Source organism: Pan troglodytes, chromosome 11 (genome assembly GCF_028858775.2).
Source record: "Pan troglodytes isolate AG18354 chromosome 11, NHGRI_mPanTro3-v2.0_pri, whole genome shotgun sequence".
Lineage (NCBI taxonomy): Eukaryota > Metazoa > Chordata > Mammalia > Primates > Hominidae > Pan > Pan troglodytes.
The window spans coordinates 7,061,864-7,084,945 of NC_072409.2; the positions used below are offsets into that span (position 1 = coordinate 7,061,864).

The 23,082-nt window shown below is 50.7% G+C and overlaps 1 protein-coding gene across 38 annotated transcripts in view; it reads right to left on the bottom strand.

Annotated features, from left to right (window-relative positions):
• The window catches only part of PRRC2B (proline rich coiled-coil 2B), a 123,614-nt gene extending 101,897 nt beyond the window's left edge, over window positions 1–21,717 (bottom strand). For 16 of the 38 annotated variants that reach the window (XR_010148814.1, XR_010148820.1, XR_010148818.1 and 13 more), the window contains exon 1: window positions 1,706–1,923. The gene's annotated coding sequence lies outside the window, so the exon portion shown is untranslated. Of the gene's footprint in view, window positions 1–831; window positions 1,207–1,705; window positions 1,924–21,636 lie in introns of those variants that run through there. The other 22 variants (XR_010148821.1, XM_054659198.2, XM_063788155.1 and 19 more) reach the window with 11 other exon arrangements.
• Between the last annotated feature and the right edge of the window lie 1,365 nt (window positions 21,718–23,082).

Below are 23,082 nucleotides of genomic sequence, written 5' to 3' on the forward strand. Positions count from 1 at the left end.
AGTAGAAACTCACTCTCAGATGATTATCTGCCAATCCCCAAGGAAGGCAGTTATCCTCAGAAGGCAGGACTCCTTGGGCGTCTGTTTGTCCTGAGCATCTCGTACTGTTCTAACCCTGCCTTAAACTGACCAACTGCCACACACTCCGGATCTACTAAGTTCTAGAGACCTCCAAATGCTACTTTTTCCCATCCCTGCCTCCCGAGAGGCTCAGCACTGTATAAGCGCCCACTAATGTTTGGGCCTTGAATTCCTTCTGTATTGTCCATGCCTTAGGCCAGCACCTGTGGCATCCATGGGCAGTTTGGCTCTATGAGTGGCACCACAAGGGGCTCACGTCTGTCCTAGGACTTGACAGCAGTTATACCAACAACCGTAGGAGGAACCACTAACTGTGCCAGGCCCTCTGCTAGGCCCTTCACCGTTGCCCAAACCTGCCAGGTGGAGGGTGCACGCCCCGATTTATGCAGATGAAGCCTCAGACAGCCCCAGAGTCACTAGGTTTACGGAAGAAAGAAGCAGGATCTGCACCCCAATGCCTGGGCCTCCCCAGTCCCACCTTACACCACAGCGCTGTGCATAGACATGACTAAATGGCTGCAGCGAGATTCGGAAAAACCATGCTAAGACCGCATACAATTGGTTACAAAAACCAAACTGGATGACACTGTACAAAGCCACATCAAATGCACACTACACCTTAAAGAAAAAAAAAATCTTAGGGAAAGTTTAACAGTCCTGTAAACCAAAGGCATTTAAAGATTTCTCCCAGGAAGCCATTTAGCAAAAGACACTCCCCAGCCCCCCTTCTCCCACTTCCTTCAAGCTCACCACTGAAAACACCTCCAATTCTTGCCTAAAGGTGGGCTCCGACCTCCTACGATATTTAGGAGGAAAAAAGAAAAAGGAAAAAAATCCACCGCTTAAGGCAAATCCACTCTTCAGAGGCCCACAGTTTCAACAGGGCTGAATTTCTCTCTTGGGGGTTGGGGGGAGGCAAAAGAGGAGGAAAAAAAAAAAAAACCCATCTGGCAGGCCCCGAGTGGCGACATCCTGTTTATTATTAAACATTTTTAGCATGGAGCATTCAGCATTTCGAAAATAACCCTCTGGTTCCCGCACTCACACCGAGACTGGGCGGCCGCTTGCCTCCCTCCCCCAGCCGCCAACTTTAGCGCCGCCGGGGCCCGGCCCACCCCGCGCCAGGAACGGCCCCGCGAACGCCGCTCAGCGCCCCGGACCCAAGGCCCGACCCCGCAGGATCCCGCCTCGGGCGCGCTGCTCCGTCAATTGGGCGGGGCGGGGAGCAAAGACGCCGGCCCCGGAACCCCGAGACCCGGCTGCGGGCCCGGGACCCCCGCCCCTCCGGCCTCTGCAGCCCGGCCCGGCCTCGGGGGTACGGGGGTGGCGGGCGAGCCCTGAGGGAGTCGCGCGGCCCCCGGACCCCGCCCGAGCCTGAGGCCGCGCGGCGCCGCCACAACAATGGCGAGCGCGCCCGGGCCCGCCGCCCCCAGGCCCCGCGGCCTCCCAGCCCCGCAGCCCCGCGCCCGGCGGGAAGGAGGCGGCGGCGGCCGCGCTCGCGGACAAAGGTCGGGCAGGGCCGCAGGGCCCCCGGCGGCGGCCGCGGGAGACAAAGCCCGGCCGGGCCGCGCCGCCTCCATCTTAGCGCCGCCGCCCCCATGCCCCGGCCCCGGCCCCGGCCCACCTGGTCTGGTTCCGCGGGCGCGGCCGGGCCGGGCGATGGCAGTCGGGCGGCGGTCGGGCACGGGGGCGGCGGGATGGCGGCGGATTGCGAGGCGGCGGCGCGGGCTGCTCGCTCGCTCGCTCCCTCCCTCCTCCCGGGCTCGCTCGTCGCTGCGCGGTGGAGCCTCGGCGCCTGTCTCGCCGCTCGCTCCCTCGCGCTCGGCTCCCCGCCCCCCGCCTGCCGCCGCCCCCGCCTCCTCGTCCTCCTCCTCCCGCCGCCGCCCGCAACCTGGGCCCGCGCAGCGCCCCCTGCCGCGCCTCCCGGGAGCGGCGGCCTTGGGATCGGCCCGGGGGCCGGGCGAGGGCGGGGGCCAGGGGGGAGGGGCGGGGAGCAGCGGGAGGGGGCTGGGAGGGGGCTGGGAGTGGGGAGGGGCCCGGGGACGGCGGGAGAGGCGGGAGAGAACGGGGCAGAGCGGGGATCGGGGAGGAGACCCGGAGGAGGGGCCAGGAGCCAAGAGAAGGGGCCTGGGAAGGGCATGGGCCCGGCCTGGGCCCGGGGGAAGGGCGCCCGGAAAGAGGGGGAAGGGATGGAGGGGGCAGTGACGGGGGAGCGAGCCCGGATCTCCGCCCCCTCCCCCTTCAAAACTGCAGCGCCTCAGAACAGACTAAGCCCGGATTTTGTTAAAATATGTATACGGTATATGAACGGAAAGGAAGCAGAAATAATACTTTTTTCATTTCAAAAGCAAGGTTGTTGCACAATATGGGTACTTTGTCCCATTTTTACAAAATGAAAACTAATAAGCCCCTCCTCTTGAGTGTTGTGTGTTTGTGTGATTGCAAAACAAAAGGTCCGGGAGACTGCACTCCCGTCTTGGTTACCTCCGTGGTTTGAGGTTGGGAGAGCGGAGGAGGGTTCTTACTTTTTTAGACACCTAACCAACTATAAAAGCAATTTCAAAAAGCAAATACAAAAAAAAAAAAATGTTAGGGCCTGGCACCCAAATCATCCCACCCTCTTCCAGTCACGGTTGCTCTAAGCACCAGCTGCGGGCCATGCCCTATGCTAAAGCACGTGGTTTGTCTCACTTAATCCTAACCCAGGGGCAGATATTATTGTTCTAATTCACAGGTGAGACAAAGGAGGCTTTGAGAGAATGTGCCCAAGGCCACACTGCTGGACCCAGAAGGAAAATTAACCCACTTCAGCCTAACTCCAGAACTGAGGCTGGTGAACAAAGCTTAGTTTTTGGGGAGTAGAATTCTGGATAATTTTATAGCCTTATTTATAATTCTCTGAATTTTCCTACATTTTATCCATGGTCATTTTCAGTGTTATCCTTTTTTTTTTTTCTTTTTTTTTTTTTTTTGAGACAGTTTCGCTCTGTCCCCCAGGCTGGAGTGCAGTGGCACAATCCGCAATCTCTGCTCACTGCAACCTCCAACTCCTAGATTCAAGCGATTCTCCTGCCCCAGCCTCCTGAGTAGCTGGGATTACAGACATCTGCCACCATGCCCAGCTAATTTTTGTATTTTTGGTAGAGATGGGATTTTACCATGTTGGCCAAGTTGGTCTGGAACTCCTGGGCTAAAGTGATCCACCTACCTTGGCCTCCCAAAGTGTTGGGATTACAGTGCTGGCCACTCTTTTTTACATCATCAAATTTGCATTATTCCCCTGCCAATGTCTTCAATATTTCGCTATCTCTACAAAACAGGGAGGATGTAACCCTAATTTTTATTTTCGATTTTGTTCCTTGACCATCTTCAGGAAGGCCATAGAATTGGCCCAGTGCTCAAAACCCAGCAACTAACAAAAATGATAGAAGGCAAATAAACAAATAAAAAATAAATTAAATAAATAAACTGAGCCTCAGGTTCTTCATCTGTAAGGCTGGCGCGGTGGCTAACACCTGTAATCCCACCACTTTGGTAGGTCGAGGCAGGTGGATCACGCGGTCAGGAGTTCAAGACCAGCCTGACCAATATGGTGAAACCCCATCTCTACTAAAAATACAAAAATTAGCCAGGCATGGTGGCGGGCGCCTGTAATCCCAGCTACTTGGGAGGCTGAGGCAGAATTATTGCTCAAACCCGGGTGGCGGAGGTTGCACTGAGCCGAGATCGAGCCACTGCACTCCAGCCTGGGTGACAGAGTGAGACTCCATCTCAAAAAAAAAAAAGAGAGCAAATAAACAAGCAAAAAATAAATAAACTATCTGAAGCCTCAGATTCTTTATTTGTAAGGCCAAGTGTGGTGGCTCACCCCTGTAATCCCAGCACTTTGGGAGGCCGAGGCAGGCAGATCACCTGAGGTCAGGAGTTTGAGACAAGTCTGGCCAACATGGTGAAACCCCATCTCTACTAAAAATACAAAAATTAGCCGGGCATGGTGGTGGGGTCCTGTAATCCCAGCTACTCAGGAGGCTGAGGCACAAGAATCACTTGAACCCAGGAGGTGGAGGTTGCAGTGAGCCAAGAGCACGCCACTTCACTCCAGCCTGGGCAACAGAGAGAGACTCTGTCTCAAAACAAAACAAAATGATAGGAGGAGGCTGAACAGTAACAGGGTGGTTTACTGAGCACTTACTATGTGACAGCCACTGTGCTAAATACTCCCTATAGAGTCACTCGGGTAATCCTCACGACATACCCACAAAACAGACATTACTAGTGTGCCCATCCAACAGAGAAGAAAAGTAGACTTTGTGGAGGCAATACAATGCCCCCCACCAAAGATGTCCAAGTCCTGATCCCTGAAATCTGTGAAAATGGTACCTTCTCTGGCAAAAGGGATTCTGTAGATGGGATGAAGTTAAGGATCTTGAGATGCAGAGATGAATCCTGGATTATTTGGTTGGGCAAGTGGAATCACAAGGGTCCTCACAAGAGGAAGGAAGGAGGGTCGGGGTCGGAGAAGATGTGGTTGATGAAGCGGAGTTCATCATATTGACTGACAAAGGAATGACGCAGGACCTCACGCCCAGAAATGCAGGCTGCCTCTAGAAGCTACAAAGGACAAGGAATGAATTCTCCCCTAAAGCCTCCAGAAGAAAATGAGCCCTGCCAACCACTGTGACCTCCAGAACTTTAAGATAACAAAGTTACATAAGCCACTAAATGTGTGGTAATGTAGCAACAGAAAACTAGTACAACCTTGGAGACTTGCTGAAGGCAACACAGCGAGGGAAGGGTTAAAAGGCAAGCTAGGGCCAGACACAGTGGCTCAAGCCTGTAATCCGAGGACTTTGGGAGGCTGAGGTGGGCAGATCACTTGGTCAGGCATTCGAGACCAGCCTGACCAACATGGTGAAACCCTGTCTCTACTAAAAATACAAAAATTAGCCAGGCCTGGTGGTATGTGCCTGTAATCCCAGCTACTCAAGAAGCTGAGGCAGGAGAACTGCTTGAACCCGGGAGGTGGAGGTTGCAGTGAGCTGAGATTGCCCAGGCATTGCACTATAGCCTGGGCGACAGAGCGAGACTCTGTATCAAAAAAAAAAAAAAAAAAGCTAGGGCACAGTGGCTCACGCCTGTAATCTCAGCACTTTGGGAGGCCGAGGCAGGTGGGTCACGAGGTCAGGAGATCGAGACCATCCTGGCTAACATGGTGAAACCCCATCTCTACTAAAAACACAAAAAATTAGCCAGGCGTGGTGGCGGGCGCCTATAGTCCCAGCTACTCGGGAGGCTGAGGCAGGAGAATGGCATGAACCTGGGAGGCAGAGCTTGCACTGAGCTGAGATCACACCACTGCACTCCAGCCTGGGCGACAGAGCAAGACTCTGTCTCAAAAAAAAAAAAAAAAAAAAAAAAAAAGGCAAGCTAGGAGTCTTGGGAGAGAAGAGACCTGGCTTCAAATCCAGCTCAGCCATCTCCTACCTCCCTGACCATCCTCATGGAGAGAATGACATGCAGTCATCCATCCCTGCAAAGTGCTTAGCCCAGCGGAGAGCCCTGGGAATCAAAGTTCGTCCGTTCATTCATTGGGCATCTGCACTCTGGTGCTCACTGTGCCAGGCTCTGGGGCCATGCTGTTGAACTGGGCAGAGAAGGGCCACTACAGTCAATAAAACAAACACAGGCCAGACGCAGTGGCTCACGCCTGTAATCCCAGCACTTTGGGAAGCCAAGGCGGGAGGATCACGAGGTCAGGAGATCAAGACCATCCTGGCCAACACGGTGAAACCCTGTCTCTACCAAAAATACAAAAACTAGCCAGGCGTGGTGGCGGGCGCCTGTAATCGCTCGGGAGGCTGAGGCAGGAGAATCGTTTGAACCCAAGAGTTGGAGGTTGCAGTGAGCCAAGATCGCCACTGCACTCCAGCTTGGCGACAAAACAGGACTCCATCTCAAAAAAAAAAAAAAAAAAAAAAAACCATGTTCCGAGGTTTTAGTTCTGGTTCTGTCTCCACCCAGCAGAGCTAGCCTTTTGGTGCCTAAGAGTTTCTACCTGCGAAAATTTGGTGGGGAGCACTGTGGTGTCTCTCCAGCTGGGATCCCCAAGCAGAGAAGAGAGCTTGGCACAAAGTAAGCACTCAATCTCCATGGTGGTTGAAAAGTGGATGCCTGGACAACTGAGGCCAAAATGATGGCTCCTGACCAACCACACAAAACACACGGCTCACAAAACCAGCCAAATAAGCACATGCACTAAAGCCTCCAAACCTCAGCAAGCCTGGAGGTGGGTGCCCAGCCTTCCTTCCACTACTGTCACCACTATGGGGACAAAGCATCCAGCAAGGTGTCAGAGGAAGAAAACATACCTGGTGTTTTGAATACCTGCACTTAACAGTCGAGAAAATAGAGCATCAGAAAGTTCAGTGACTTGCCCAGCCAGGCACAGTGGCTCATGCATGTGATCCTAGCACTTTGGGAGGCCAAGGTGGGCGGATTGCCTGAGGTTGGGAGTGTGAGACCAGCCTGACCAACATGGAGAAACCCCATCTCTACTAAAAATACAAAAACTGAGCCAGGCATGGTGGCGCATGCCTGTAATCCCAGTTACTTGGGAGGCTGAGGCAGGAGAATCGCTTGATTCACCAGGGAAGCGGAGGTTGTGGTAAGCCGTGATTGCAGCACTGCATTCCAGCTTGGGCAACAAGAGAGAAACTGTCTCAAAAAAAAAAAAAAAAAAAAAAAATTGAAAGGAGCCGGGCGCAGTGGCTCACACCTGTAATCCCAGCACTTTGGGAGGCCAAGGTGGGTGGATTGCCTGAGCTCAGGAGTTCGAGACCAGCCTGGGCAACATGGTGAAACCCCATCTCTACTAAAATACAAAAAATTTGCCAGGAGTGGCGGCATGCACTTGTAGTCCCAGCTACTTGGAAGGATGAGGCAGGAGAATTGCTTGAACCTGGGAGGTGGAGGTAGCAGTAAGCCAAGATTGCACCACTGCACTCCAGCCTGGGCAACAAGAGGGAATCTCCATCTAAAAAAAAAAAAAAAGTAAAAGTAAAAGGCGATGAAATTAATTTTAATAATGATTTTTTTTTTTTTTTTAGACAGCGTCTCGCTCTGTTGCCCAGGCTGGAGTGCAGTGGAGCAATCTTGGCTCACTGCAACCTCGGCCCCCCGCCCACAATGGGTTCAAATGATTCTCATGCCTCAGCCTCCTACATAGCGTGTGCCATCGCACCCAGCTCACTTTTTGTATTTTAGGTAGAGATGGGGTTTTGCCATGTTGGCCAAGCTGGTCTTGAACTCCTGGCCTCAAGTGATCCACCCACCTGGGCCTCCCAAAGTGCTGGGATTACAGGCATGGGCCACTGCACCTGGCCTAATAATGAATTTTATTTAGCCTACTATATCAAAAATATTACTGTTGCAACAGGTAATTAATATTTTAAAATTATAAATGAGATCACTGACATTCTTTGTGGTCACATGAAGTCTTCAAGTCCGGCATGTATTTTATACTTTATAGCACATGTCACTCAGTGCTGGGCAGGTTTCACACTCTCGGTGGTGGCACGGGGGCAGTGAGCTCTTTACCTTCTCCACTGTTCCTCACAGCCTTTGCCAAAGTTTGGGAGGTGGAGGAGATGACAGTACCGTGAGAGGCAGGATGACCGCATCTGTCTTATGTGATGCAAATCCCCTCAGGGATTAAGTCTGGCACAAGGGAGATATCCGTCTAAGGCTCAGGAGGACAAGGACTTAGTCCATTTGGTTCTCTGCTGTGATGGTTAATACTGAGTGTCAACTTGATTGTATTGAAAGATATAAAGTATCAATCCTGGGTGTGTCTGTGAGGGTGTTGCCAAAAGAGATTAACATTTGAGTCAGTGGCCGGGGAAGGCAGACCCACCCTTAATCTGGTAGGCACAATCCAATCAGCTGCCACGGAACATAAAACAGGCAGAAAACTAAGAGAGAGAGAGACAGGTGGCCAGGCGCGGTGGCTCACGCCTGTAATCCCAGCACTTTGGGAGGCGGAAACAGGCGGATCACCTGAGATCGGGAGTTCGAGACCAGCCTGACCAACATGGAGAAATCCCGTCTCTACTAAAAATACAAAATTAACCAGGCATGGTGGTGCATGCCTGTAATCCCAGCTACTCGGGAGGATGAGGCAGAAGAATCGCTTGAACCCGGAAGGCTGAGGTCGCGGTGAGCCGAGATCGTGCCATTGCACTCCAGCCTGGGCAACAAGAGCGAGACTGTCTCAAAAAAAAAAAAAAAGAAAGAAAGAAAGAGACAGGCCTAACTTCACAGCCTACATCTTTCTCTCAAAGTTCTTCAGTTTTGGAACCTGGACCGGCTCTCCATGCTCCTCAGCTTGCAGACAGCCAGCCTGTTGTGGGACCTTGTGATCGTGTAAATTAATACTTAATAAACTCCTATATATATATATGACTTATATATATATATGATTATATATATCCTACTAGTTCTGTCCCTCTAAGAGAACCCTAATACACCTGTGCTATCCTTAGCATCAAGCATGGTGCCTGGCAAATAGTGAGTGCTCAATGAATTTGGTTGGTTTGTTGAATGGCAGAATGGGTGTCTGGCCCTTGACCTCATTGGCTACAACAGAAGGGACCCTGGGACTCATAGGGTTACCCGTTTTTATCATCTGACAAGAGAGGACATAAGCGTATGAAAAACCTGGAAGGACGTGGGTGTTCTGGGAAGACAGGTGAGGAAGTGTTAAGGGAGGAAAGTCAAGTCAAAGGCTCTGTTCCTCGGGCAGATCTGGAAGTGGGGTGACACCCTCTGGGGACAGTGGGAGCTGCTGCATCCCTGGGAGTTAAAAAGCCACAGGCATAGGCCAGGCGAAGTGGCTCACACCTATAATCACGGGACTCTGGGAGGCCAAGGCAGGAGAACTGCTTGAACCCAGGAGTTCAAGACCAGCAGCATAGGCAACAGTGAGATGCCCCATCTCCACAAAAAAATTAAAAAATTAGCCGAGAATGTCGGTGCACACTTGTAGTCCCAGCTATTCCGGAGGCTGAGGTGGGAGGATTGCTTGAGCCCAGGAAGTCGAGGCTGCAGTGAGACATGTTCACGCCACTGCACTCCAGCCTGGGCAACAGAGCAAGACCCTATCTCTTAAAAAAAACAAGCAGAGATCCTTCACTTGCCCCGTAAAACTCAATGGTTAGGCTACATCCAAACCACATCCCAAGTTCAGGAAATCCTCTTCTCTCTGCACTTCTCTCTGAGATGACAACAATAAGAATGATGGCCGGGCGCCGTGGCTCACGCCTGTAATCCCAGCACTTTGGGAGGCCGAGGTGGGTGGATCACGAGGTCAGGAGATTGAGACCATCCTGGCTAACATGGTGAAACCCCATCTCTACTAAAAATACAAAAAATTAGCCGGGCGTGGTGGTGGGCGCCTGTAGTCCCAGCTATTCAGGAGGCTGAGGCAGGAGAAGGGCGTGAACCCAGGAGGCGGAGCTTGCAGTGAGCCGAGATCACACCACTGCACTCCAGCCTGGGCGACAAGGCGAGACTCCGCCTCAAAAAAAAGAATGAGGATAGCTGTTGTTTACTGAGCATTTTTCTGGGCCAGGCATGCTGCTAAGATAACTTAATTAACACTTGCAAGACTGTTATTATTTCTCCCACTTTACGGATAAGGAAATTTAGGTCAGAAGTTAAGTGACTTACATAGGCAAGGACACAAATGACATGGGTAGCCGAGCCAGGACTAGAAGAATCCAGCAGTGCCAGTCTGGGAAGTTTAGCCCTTCCAGGGAGAGAGCAAGGCTGATGTGCTGGGCCAGCTGTGGCAGCTGCTGTCTGTGGTCTGAGGCTGCCAGTGAGGGCTGGCTCCTGGGTGGGATTTCCCAGGACATTTGGGGGACCCTGAAGGAAACTTTTTTTTGTTTTTTTGAGACGGAGTTTTTCGCTCTTGTTACCCAGGCTGGAGTGCAATAGCACGATCTCAGCTCACTGCCACTTCCGCCTACCAGGTTCAAGTGATTCTCCTGCCTCAGCCTCCCAAGTAGCTGGGATTATAGGCATGTGCCACCGTGCCCGGCTGTTTTCTTTTAAATATTAGGAAACTTACTGGTGTAGCTCATGCCTGTAATCCCAGCTACTCGGGAGGCTGAGGCAGGAGAATCGCTTGAACCCAGGAGGTAGAGGTTGCAGTCAGCCAAGATCACACCATTGCACTCCATCCTGGGCGACAAGAGTGAAACTCTATCTCAAAAAAATAAATTAATTAACTAAAAGGAAACAAAACACAACCCAACACTTGCTCATTGGTTCATGCCCACTCTCTCCAGCCTTGCTCTCCTGGTTTCACTCAGTTACTTCCTGTCCATCTTCCAGCTCTGGTTCCACTCCTGTTACAGCCAATGTGAAAATGTCTCCTTTGACCAGGCGCGGTGGCTCACGGCTGTAATCCCAGCACTTTGGGAGGCTAAGGTGGGTGGATCACTTGAGGTCAGGAGTTCATGACTAGCCTGATCAGCATGGTGAAATCCCGTCTCTACTAAAAAAGTACAAAATTAAGCCAGGCGCAGTGGCTCACGCCTGTAATCCCAGCACTTTGGGAGGCTGAGGCGGGTGGATTACAAGGTCAAGAGTTCAAGACCAGCCTGGCCAAGATGGTGAAACCCCATCTCTACTAAAAATACAAAAATTAGGCCGGGCGCAGTGGCTCACACCTGTAATCCTAGCACTTTGGGAGGCCGAGGTGGGCGGATCACTTGAGGTCAGGAGTTTGAAACCAGCTTGGCCATGATGGTGAAACCCTGTCTCTACTAAAAATACAAAAAATTAGCTGGGCATGGTGGTGCGTGCCTGTAATCCCAGCTACTTGCGAGGCTGAGGCAGGAGAATCACTTGAACCTGGGAGGTGGAGGTTGTAGCGAGCCAAGATCGTGCCACCACACTTAAGCCTGGGTGACAGAGTGAGACTCCACCTCAAATAAAATACATACATACATACATACATACATACAAAAATTAGCCGGGCGTGGTGGCGGGTGCCTGTAATCCCAGCTACTCAGGAGGCTAAGGGATGAGAATCGCTTGAGCACGGGAGGCAGACAGAGGTTGCAGTGAGCTGAGATCGTGCCACTGCACTCTAGCCTGGGCAACAGAGCAATACTCTGTCTCAAAAAAACAAAACAAAACAAAACAAAACATAGCTGGGTATGGTCGTATGTGCCTGTAGTCCCAGCTACTCAGGGGCTGAGGTGGGAAGATCAGCTGAACCCAGGAGGCAGAGGGTCCAAGGAGCCATGACTGTGCCACTGGACTCCAACCTGGGTGACAGAGCAAGACCTGTCGCAAAAAATAAACCAAAACCGGCCGGGCGCAGTGACTTATGCCTGTAATCCCAGCACTTTGAGAGGCCGAGGCGGGTGGATTACGAGGTCAAGAGATCCAGACCATCCTGGCTAACACAGTGAAACCCTGTCTCTACTAAAAATACAAAAAATTAGCTGGGCATCGTGGTGGGCATCTGTAGTCCCAGCTATTTGGGAGGCTGAGGCTGGAGAATCATTTGAACCCGTGAGGCGGAGGTTGCAGTAAGCCGAGATCGAGCCCCTGCACTCCAGCCTGGGCCACTGCACTCCAGCCTGGGTGACAGGGCGAGACTCTGTCTCAGAAAAAAAAAAAAAAAAAAAGAGAGAGAAACCAAAACCAAAACAAACAAAAACCCTACAACAATAAAGACTGATTTCGTGAGTTTTCTTTTACTACCTGCCAGACACAGCCTAAGCTGGGCCTGAATATCTTGGGACCTGGCTCTTAACGTGGTCTAGTGCTTCCTCCTTCCCGAGAAAGGGTAGGAGGATAACAGGGATTTGGCCACAGCTAACTTGTAATATGATCCAATCCAGGAATGTGAGGCCTCCAGCTGGTGCAGTCATGAGCTGTTCCAGGATTCTTGGACTGGCCGCTTTCAAATGCTCTGCACCTGTTCTCCACAGTGCAGTTGTACTAACGAGACACAGCATGAGTTCCCATGTTCAGTTTAGAAAGTGGAGTCATCTAAACTGAAGGGGAAAAATGAACAATATTCCAGGGGGAAATGGATTCCAGCTGGGGAGCCGGAGGAGGCCTTCTCGGTGCAGGTGCTTTTGAGGCCAGGCCTTGAAGGAAGAGCAGAGTTTAATCAGAGGAGACTGTGGAGGAACATTCCAGATGGAGGGACCAGCATGAACAAAGGCCTGGGGATGGGAGTGTCTGAGCACCAGGAGGACACCCCACGCTGTCTGGTAGCCACTAGAGATGTGGCCCCACCTGAGGGAAGGTGCACTTCTACAGGAATGGGGGGCCTGGCTGGGTGCGGTGGCTCAGGCCTGTCATCCCAGCACTTTGGGAAGCCAAGGTGGGCGGATCACTTGAGGTCAGGAGTTCGAGAACAGCCTGGCCAATATGGTGAAACTCCGTCTCTACTAAAAGTACAAAAATTAGCCGGGCGTGGTGGTGCACGCCTATAATCCCAGCTACTTGGAAGGCTGAGGCAGGAGATTCGCTTGAGCTCGGGAGACGAAGGTTGCTGTGAGCCGAGATCACACCACTGCACTCCAGCCTGGGCGACAGGCAACAGAGCAAGACTCTGTCTCCAAAAAAAAAAAGGAATGGGGGCCTGGAGCTAAAAATACAACACTGGGTCCGAACCAGCAGTAGGGGGCCCTTGCACAGACCCAAAAGCTCACAGCAGGGAGGGACATCTGAGCCTCAGCAGTGAACACACACACAGGATAAAAGCAAGTCTCCGAGGGGCTCAACAACACAGGGGTTCCCTGGGACGCCTGGCACCCTCTCTTCAAACCACAGCCAGTCCTTATAATTTTGCCCTCCATTTCCCATCAGACACTGGAGAAAGAGAGGAGGCAAAGACCAGAGACTGGAGAATAAAAGAAGAAATGAGGGTAAGATTTACAACTTGGAAACTCTGGTCGGGCTTGGTAGCTCACGTCTGTAATCCTAGCACTTTGAGAAGCCGAAGAGGATGGATCACCTGAAGTCAGGAGTTTGAGACCATCCTGACCAACATAGTGAAACCCCGTCTCTACTGAAAATACAAAACTTAGCCGGGCGCGGTGGCGGATGCCTGTAATCCCAGCTACTTGGGCAGCTGAGGCAGGAGAATTGCTTGAACCAAGTAGGCAGAGGTTGCAGTGAGCTGAGATCGTGCCACTGCACTCCAGCCTGGGCGACAGAGTGAGACTCAGTCTTCAAAAATAAATAAATAAATAAAACCTGGAAACTCTGGGAGGCCAAGGCAGGGAGATCGCTTGAGGCCAGGAGTTCAAGACCAGCCTGGCCCACACGGTGAAACCCTGTCTCTACTAAAAATACAAAAACTAGCCAGGCATGGTGGTACGTGCCCGTAGTCCCAGTGACGCGGGAGGCTGAGGCACAAGAATCGCTTGAACCTGGGAGGCAGAGGTTGCAGTGAGCTGGGATCACGCCACTGTACTCCAGCCTGGGGGACAGAGCGAGACTGTCCCAAAAAAACAATAATAAAAATAACAAACTTAAAAAAAGAATTGGCCAGGTGCGGTGGCTCACGCCTATAATCCCAGCACTTTGGGAGGCCGAGGCGGGCAGATCACGAGGTCAGGAGATCGAGACCATCTTGGCTAACACGGTGAAACCCCATCTCTATTAAAAATACAAAAAAATTGGCTGGGCATGGTGGCGAGCTCCTGTAGTCCCAGCTACTCAGGAGGCTGAGGCAGGAGAATGGCGTGAACCCGGGAGGCAGAGGTTGCAGCGAGCCGAGATCGCACCATTGCACTCCAGCCTGGGGGACAGAGCAAGACTCTGTCTCAAAAAAAAAAAAAAAAAAAAGAACTAGGAAACTCTGGTTGAGTATAAGAAGCAATGAAAAATTATTGAAGGGTTGGGTTTGAGAAAGGAAATGAAAAGAAAAGAGGCAGCTCTTAAAGCAGCCTCCCAAATAAAGAACAGGAATGGCCAAGTCCCAGGAAGCCATCCCACCTGCTCCCTTTCTGTGCCCATGGCAGCATTCCTGAACCACAGTCCTCTTCCTGCTCAACCGCTTCAGAATATTCCTCAACATGGAGACCCAGGAAGACACAACAACTAGTGAAGCTGACATGTGAGGTGGAGGTGGTAGGATAAGGGTAGGATGAAGGAGGGTCATTGGCAGCAGAATTTAGTAATCAAGTCTTGCCCTATGTAGCGTAGGCCGGTATCTCAGAAGTGTAGGCCCTGGAGAAATAGATCTCAAAATCTAACCTGATGTCAAAAAAGTGAGACAACGACCCACAGAGTGGGAGAAAATATGTGTACACCATATGTCTGAGAAGGGTCTGGTACCCAGAATATAAAAATCACTTTTTTTTTTTTTTTTGGAGACAGAATCTCACACTGTCACCCGGGCTGGAGTGCAGTAGTGTGATCTCGGCTCACTGCAACTTCTGCCTCCTAGGTTCAAGTGGTTCTCCTGCCTCAGCCTTCCGAGTAGCCGGGATTACGGGCACCTGCCACCATGCCCAGCTAATTTTTTGTATTTTTAGTAGAGATGGGATTTCACCATGTTGGCCAGGCTTGTCTCAAACTCCCGACCTCGTAATTCTCCCGCCTCAGCCTCCAAAGTGCTGGGATTACAGGCATGAGCCACCGCGGCCGGCCTTTTTTTTTTTCTTTTTTGAGGTGGAGTTTTTGCTCTGTTTTGCAGGCTGGAGTGCAATGGCACAATCTCAGCTCACTGCAACCTCCGCCTCCCGGGTTCAAGGGATTCTCCCGCCTCAGCCTCCCAAGTAGCTGGGATTACAGGCACGCACCACCACGCCTGGCTAATTTTTTGTATTTTTAGTAGAGATAAGGTTTCACCATGTTGCCCAGGCTGGTCTCGAAATCCTGACCTCAGGTGATCTGCCCGCCTCGGCCTCGCAAAGTGCTGAGATTACAGGTGTGAGCCACCGTGCCCAGCCTAATAACTCTTTTATTAAGATTTTTATTTATGTTTTAGAGAAAATCTCACTCTGTCACCAGGCTGGAGTGCAGTGGCATGATCATAGCTCACTGCAGCCTCCAACTCCTGGGCTCAAGCAATCCACAAAATTAGCTAGGCATGGTGGCGCACACCTGTAGTCTCAGCTGCTTGGGAGGCTGAGGCAGGAGAATTGCTCAAACCCAGGAGGCGGAGGTTGCAGTGAGCCAAGATTGCACCACTGCACTCCAGCCTGGGTGACAGAGCGAGATTCCATCACAAAAAAAATAATAATTATTATATATATATAAATAACTCTTACAACTCAAGAACAAAAAGGCAAACAACCTACTGAAAAAAAAAAAAGGCTGGCTGGGTGTGGTAGCTGACGCCTGTAATCCCAGCACTTTGGGAGGCTGAGGCAGGTGGATCACGAGGTCAGGAGTTAAAGGCCAGCCTGGCCAACATGGTGAAACCCCGTCTCTACTAAAAATACACAAATTAGCCAGGCATGGTGGCGTGTGCCTGTAATCCCAGCTACTCAGGAGGCTGAGGCAGGAGAATTGCTTAAACCCAGGAGGCGGAGGTTGTAGTGAGCTGTGATCACACCATTGCACTCCAGCCTGGGTGACAGAGTGAGACTCCATCTCCAAAAAAAAAAAAAAAAAAAAAAGGACCAAGGACTTGAATAGGTATTTCTTCAAAGAAGATATACACATGGCCAATGAGCACATGAAAAGATGCTCAATATCACCACCCAGCAGGGAAATGCAAATCAAAACCACTATGAGATACAACTTCGTACCCACTAGCATGGCCATCATCCAAAAAAATGGAAAATAACAAGTGTTGACAAAGATACAGAGATACTGGAACATTCATACATTGTTGGTGGAAATGTAAAATAGTGCAGCTGCTGTGGAAAAGAGTTTAGTGGTTTCTCAGAGTTAAACACAGAATTCTCATATGACCCAGAAATTCTACTCCTGGATATATACCCCAACACATGGAAAACAGATGTTCTAACAAAAAAGTATACACGAATGTTCATATCATCATTATTCACAATAGCCAAAGGCAGAAACAATCCCAAATTCCATCAGCTGATGAATGGATAGACACAAGGAAAGAAGTGCTGACACATGGTACCGCATGGATGAAGCTCAAAGGCGTTATGCTAAGGGAAAGAAGCTGAACACAAAAGGCCAGCTATTGCACGATTCCCTTTGTACGAAATGTCCATCCTGCGTTAGGTTGCAAAAATAATTTTTAAAAAAAGGTCAGGCACGGTGCCTTACACCTGTAATCCCAGCACGTTGGAAGGCCGAGGTGGGCAGATCACTTGAGGTCAGGAGTTCAAGACCAGCCTGGCCAACATGGTGAAACCTCGTCTCTACTAAAAATACAAAAATTAGCCGGGTGTGGTGGCAGACACCTGCAGTCCCAGCTACTCAGGAGGCTGATGCAGGAGAATCACTTAAACATGGGAGGCAGTTTGCAGTGGGCCAAAAATCACACCACTGCCCTTCAGCCTGGGCGACAGAGTAAGACTGTATCTCAATTAAAAAAACAAAAACAAAAACAAAACAAAACACTCAAAATGCCCAGAACAGGCAAATCCACAGAGACAAAAAGCTGGTATTTCACTAGTTAATTTCTCCTCTGAAGAGAATGGAAGAGAGCACAGGAGTGTTCAGCTCACCCTCCCAGGGCTGGGATGGAGGCTGAGCGCTTGGGAAAAGCTGCTGCTCACAGCCCTTGGGGAACTTTTGCAGGTGGGGACCTGACCTGTGGGAACATAGTCCAAGGAAGCCCAATTATCTCATTATTCTTGGTGCATTTTAGATTCCACACCTGGGCCCCAATGGTGTGTCATTCCCCCTCCAGCTATGGTCCTCCTCTGGGAGGCTAGAGACCTGTGGCATAGGAGCACCCCCTGCCTTTGTGAGCACAGGCCTGCCAGGACCTTTTTTTTTTTTTTTTTTTGAGACAGAGTTTCACTCTTGTCGTCCGGGCTGGAATGCAATGGTGCAATCTCTGCTCACTGCAACCTCTGCCTCCTGGGTTCAAGCGATTCTCCTGCCTCAGCCTCCCGAGTAGCTGGGATTACAGGTGGGTACCACCACGCCTGGCTAATTTTTGAATTTTTAGTAGAGACAGGGTTTCACCATGTTGGTCAGACTGGTCTCAAACTCCTGATCTCATGATCCACCTGCCTCAGCCTCCCAAAATGCTGGGATTACAAGCGTAAGCCACCATGCCCAGCCATCCCAGCGCTTTGAAAGGCCAAGGTAGGAAGATCGCTTGGGCCCAGGGGTTCAAGATTAGCCTGGGCAACAGAGGGAAATGCCATTTCTACAAAAAATTTAAAAATTAGCCAGGTGTGGTGATTAATGCCTGTGGTCCCAACTACTCAGGAGGCTAAGGCAGGAGGATCACTTCAGCTCAAGAAATTGAGGCTGCAGGAAGCCATGTGTGTGCCACTGCACTCTAGCCTGGGCGAGAGGGCAAGACCTTGTCTCAAAACAAAACAAACAAATAAACAAAACAGAGAGGAGAGGAGAAAGCGGCAGAATGAAATGCAACAAAGAAGAAAATCTTTGCACCTCGCCTTGGACACTAAACCCTCTTGTCATTCCGTAGGCATCGTCCCAGGACCTGGGCACTGTGGATGTGGAGCCCAGGGCTGGGGTGGGGGTGCAGAAACAGAACTCAAAGAGGGGCTTACAATTCTGTTGAGGAGAGGCATGCACACATTTAAATGCCATCTCACACACACACACACACAAAAGAAAAAGGAAAAATTAAATAAAATGCCATCACAAAAGACCATATCCTCCAAAAGTACAATTGTGGAGGTATTAAAAAAAAATTAATAGTATAGGCCAGGCGCAGTGGCTCATGCCTGTAAACCCAACACTTTGGGAGGCTGAGGCGCACGGATCACGAGGTTAGGAGATTGAGCCCATCCTGGCCAACATGGTGAAACCCCGTCTGTACTAAAAATACAAAAATTAGCTGGGTATGGTGGCATGTGCCAGTAATCCCAGCTACTTGGGAGGCTGAAGCAGAAGAATCACTTGAACCTGGGAGGCGGAGGTTGCAGTGAGCCCCGAATGCGCCACTGCACTTCGGCCTGGTGACAAAGCGAGACTCCGTCTCAAAAAAAAAAAAATTAATTGTACAGTAATAATTGAAAAGGTTATGTATTAGTCAGGTTGGCTACCGACAGATAACCCCAGCATTTGAGTGGTGCATCACAACAAACTTTTTTTATTTATTTTTTCAAGGGACCGGGTCTTGCTGTGTCACCCAGGCTGGAGTACAGTGGTGCCATCACAACTCACTGCAGCCTCAAACTCCTGCGCTCAAGCCATCCTCCTGCCTCAGTGTCTCGAGTACCTGGGATTACGGGTGCATACCATCATGCCTGGCTAATTTTTGAATGATTTTAGATATGGGAGTCTCACTGTGTTCCCCAGACTGGTCTCAAACTCGTGGCCTCAAGTGATCTTCCCGTGTCAGGATCCTGAGTAGCTGGGATTATAGGCACCAGCACGAAAGTTTATTTTTTTGTCTCCCACACAGCAGTCCCAAGTGGGTTTTGCTCTGTTCCAAGTGGTGCTGCAAGGACTCTGGAAATGTCACCTCCTGGTTCCACTCCCACTTCCAGTTGTGTTAACAAGGAAACACAGGCCGGGAAGCATGCCCATCACTCTGGCCTCATTCCATCATCCATACCTGTCTTATGGCCCCATCTAACTACACAGGGGGCTGGGAATTATAGTCCAGTGGTGTGCCCTGGAGGAAAAGTAAATGAGGATTGCTGAACACCCAGTAGTCTCTGTCACAGCTACCGTTTACTGAGACTCTACTACATGTCTGGCACCATGCTAAGCATGCTACATGCATGTTATCATTTCATCCTTTTTTTTTTTTTTTGAGATGGAGTCTCGCTCTGTCACCCAGGCTGGAGTGCATTGGCGCGATCTCCACTCACTGCAACCTCCACCACCCAGGTTCAAGCAATTCTCCTGCCTCAGCCTCCCGATTAGCTGGGATTACAGACGCGCGCCACCATACCTGGCTAATTTTTTTGTATTTTTAGTAGAGATGGGGTTTCACCATGTTGGTCAGGCTGGTCTTGAACGCCTGACCTCAGGTGATGATCCACCTGCCTCAGCCTTCCAAAGTGCTGGGATTACAGACGTGAGCCACCATGCCCGGCGTTTTTTTTTTTTTTGAGACAGAGTCTCACTCTGTTGCTCAGGCTAGAGTGCAGTGGCGAGATCTCAGCTCACCGCAACCTCTGCCTCCTGGGTTCAAGTGATTCTCCTGCCTCAGCCTCCCAAGTAGCTGGGATTACAGGCAATCGCCACCATGCCCGGCTAATTTCTGTATTTTTAGTAGAGACAGGGTTTCACCACAATGGCCAGGCTGGTCTTGAACTCCTGACCTCAGGCTGGTCTTGAACACCTCAGGTGATCCGCCCACCTAGGCTGCCCTAAGTGCTGGGATTACAGACCTGAGCCACCGCGCCCAGCCGAATTTCATCCTTAACATCAGTTCTCATTTACAGAGGAGGAAACTGAGTCTCAGAAAGTTTAAGTAAATTTTATAAGGTAAAATGTGCATGCTTGGAGAACCAATGTGGAACAAGAGCCTTCCGACCCCAAAGCCTGTGGCAGACAATGAAATAAGGACAGATAACATGGCGAGCTCCTACCTGCTCTGAGACAACACCCATTCCCTCAACAGCATCATTTATTAAGTGCAGATTATGGATTAGGCATTATTCTAAGCACCTTCATAATAACTCATTCAATCCTCACAAAAACCCTGCTAGACAGCTACTGTTAATGCCCTTATTTTTTTATTATTTTTATTTTTTTTTGAGACAGAGTCTTGCTCTGTCACCCAGGCTGGAGTGCTGTGACGCAATCTCAGCTCACTGCAACCTCCGCCTCCCGGATTCAAGCAATTCTCCTGCCTTAGCCTCCCGAGTAGCTGGGATTACAGGTATGCGCCACCATGCCCGGCTAATTTTTATTTTTAGTAGAGACGGGGTTTCACCATGTTGGTCAGGCTGATCTCCAACTCCTGACGTCGTGATCCACCCGCTTCGGCCTCCCAAAGTGCTGGGATTACACGCGTGAGCCACAGCACCCGGCCAGTGCCCTTATTTTGAAGATGAGCAAATTGCACAGAGAAGTTATGTGACTTGAAGTCACTCAGCACATGTATGGAAGGGACAGGACTCAAACCTGGGTAGTCTGTCTCCAGTCTACCTACACATTAATTGCCCAGCTTCTGCCTCTCTACAATGAAGTGAAGTGTTGTGGGGGAGTCTCCTAAGAGAGGCAGTGGTACCCTGGGGAGGGTGCAAGCTGGTCCCCTGGGATGTGTGTGGGAAATATGATCCTTCTATTTACATTTATCTGTAATCTTAAAAAAAAAAAATCGGCTGGGCATGGTGGCTCACGCCTGTAATTCCAGCACTTTGGAAGGCCAACGTGGGCAGATCACCTGAGGTCAGGATTCGAGACCAGACTGGCCAACATGGAGAAACCCCGTCTCTACTAAAAATACAAAAATTAGCTGGACGTGGTGGTGCATGCCTATAATCCCAAGCTACTCAGGAGGCTGAGGCAGGAGAATCACTTGAACCCAGGAGGCAGAGGTTGCAGTGAGCCAAGATCGCACCACTGCACTCCAGCCTGAGGGATGGAGTGAGACTCTGTCTCAAAATAAAAATAAAAAAAAAAAGAGCGAGGTTAAACTTTACAATATGTATTATACAGACTGATGCCGAGTGGCGTTCAATCTGTGTGATACATGTTAGCAAAATTTAATATCATTCTGACTTTTTTCTTTTTTTAGAATACAGATAAACATAAACAGAAGGCGTCACCTGCAACTCTTGGATAAGTGAATCAGTGCAGTGTGTTTAGTTTTTATTTATTTATTTATTTATTTATTTAGAGACAGAGTCTCCGCTGGGCGCCACCGCACCCAGCCACAGTGTGTTTAGTTTTAACCACACTAACTCACAGTGTGGACGAGTGATTTTCTTTGGTATTTTTAAAATTGATATAGATCTTATTTGGGGGGTATATGTGTTATTTTGATACATGCATACAATGTGTAATGAACGAATCAGGGTGACTGAAATATCCATTACCTCAAACGTTACCTTTTCTTTGTAGACGAGCGATTTTTTTTTTTTTTTTTTTTTTTTTGAGACGGAGTCTCGCTCTGTCTCCCAGGCTGGAGTGCAGTGGCGCGATCTCGGCTTACTGCAAGCTCCGCCTCCCGGGTTCACGCCATTCTCCTGCCTTAGCCTCCGGAGTAGCTGGGACTACAGGCGCCCGCCACCGCGCCCTGCTAATCTTTTGTATTTTTAGTAGAGACGGGGTTTCACCGTGTTAGCCAGGATGGTCTCGATCTCCTGACCTTGTGATCCGCCCGCCTCGGCCTCCCAAAGTGCTGGGATTACAGGCGTGAGCCACCACGCCCGGCCTAGACGAGCGATCCTAAAAGATCCACGCAAAGAAACGACGGCTCACCTGGCGTGGGTGCTGCCTCCGCCTTCAGCACCCACCCTCCCTCACGCACGCCCAGAATCGCGGCGGCCCAGAGCGGAAGGCGGGGCCTGTGGCCACACCCCTTCCCTATTCCCCGCCTTCCGCTCATCTTCCGGGAGCGACTTTGGCTGCATCGTTTTGCGATTGGGAGACCTGCGGGATGTCGGAAGGACGTGATTGAATGAAATAGCCGCCTCTCATCCATTGGTCAGCTCCGATTGGCCGAGATACCGCCTTGGGTTTTGACGAACTTTCACGTCAGCTGGGCTGAGATGCTAGCAGTTGACTCCCGCAGGGTCCCGGCGCCCGCAGCCGCTCTGCGTGTGTTGGGTAGTGCGAGGCGGTCCAGTGCAGCGACAGTCTGGCTCGAGGGCGGAGGGCCAGCCGAAGCGGGGTGGTGGCCGCTGCCCCGGGAAAGACTGTCCAAGATGCTGACAGGAGCTTTGGCTGGTGAGATTGAGAGGAAGCCAGACGCCGTGGTCTGTGTAACCCCCCAGTAGGGTCCCCAGCTTGCAGCCGGATTCGGAACCTAGACTTGGAGCCTTCTCCGAAAGCAAATGGACACAACCCATCAGCGGCAGCACACAAACTTGAGTCTGTCGTGGCAGGTGGCGCTTCTGCGGCAGAGCAGTGATCCGCTTGTAGAGATTTATGAGCAAAGGAACCGGAAGAAAAAATCAAAAAGCTAATTGCTAAAGGCCGGGCGCGGTGGCTCACGCCTGTAACCCAACACTTTGGGAGGCCGAGGCCGGTGGATCGCGAGGTCAGGACTTCGAGACCAGCCTGGCCTACCTGGTGAAGCCTCGTCTCTACTAAAAATATAAAAATTAGCCGGGCATGGTGGTGTACGCCTGTAAACCCAGCTACTCAGGAGGCTGAGGCAGGAGAATTGCTTGAATCCGGGAGGCGGAGGTTGCGGTGAGCCGAGATTGCACCACTGCACTCCAGCCTGGGCGACAGAGTGAGACTCTGTCTGGCGGGGTGAGGGGGAAGCTAATTGCTGACAGCGAGGTCTCTCGGTTACAAACCCATCTCCAGAGCCAAGTGGGGGAATTGAGGACATTTGGTCAAAGGAGAAGGATCCAGAACTGTGACCAGCAGAAATTGGTGCATGGCCTCTCATTTCTGTAGTTTTTTATCGGTGGGGGGAAAAAAACAAAACCAAAAACTCCCTGTCCTCGACATAATTCTCTGTAGGAGAAGGAGCCTCTGTGGGAGTGAGCTTATCTGCAAAGATCATCGTGAAGTTGTTAAGTTAAATGGAAGACTCGCAAGAAATTCATCACAACAAAAAGCTAAACGTTTTTTTGGATGAAGATTTGTTATCTGTGAGGTGTATGAGGCCCAGGAGAGATCCGGTTCATTTTCTGAGAGCAGATTTTTGGAAGGTTTATATGAATTCTCAGTCACGCTGTACTTTCTGGTGTG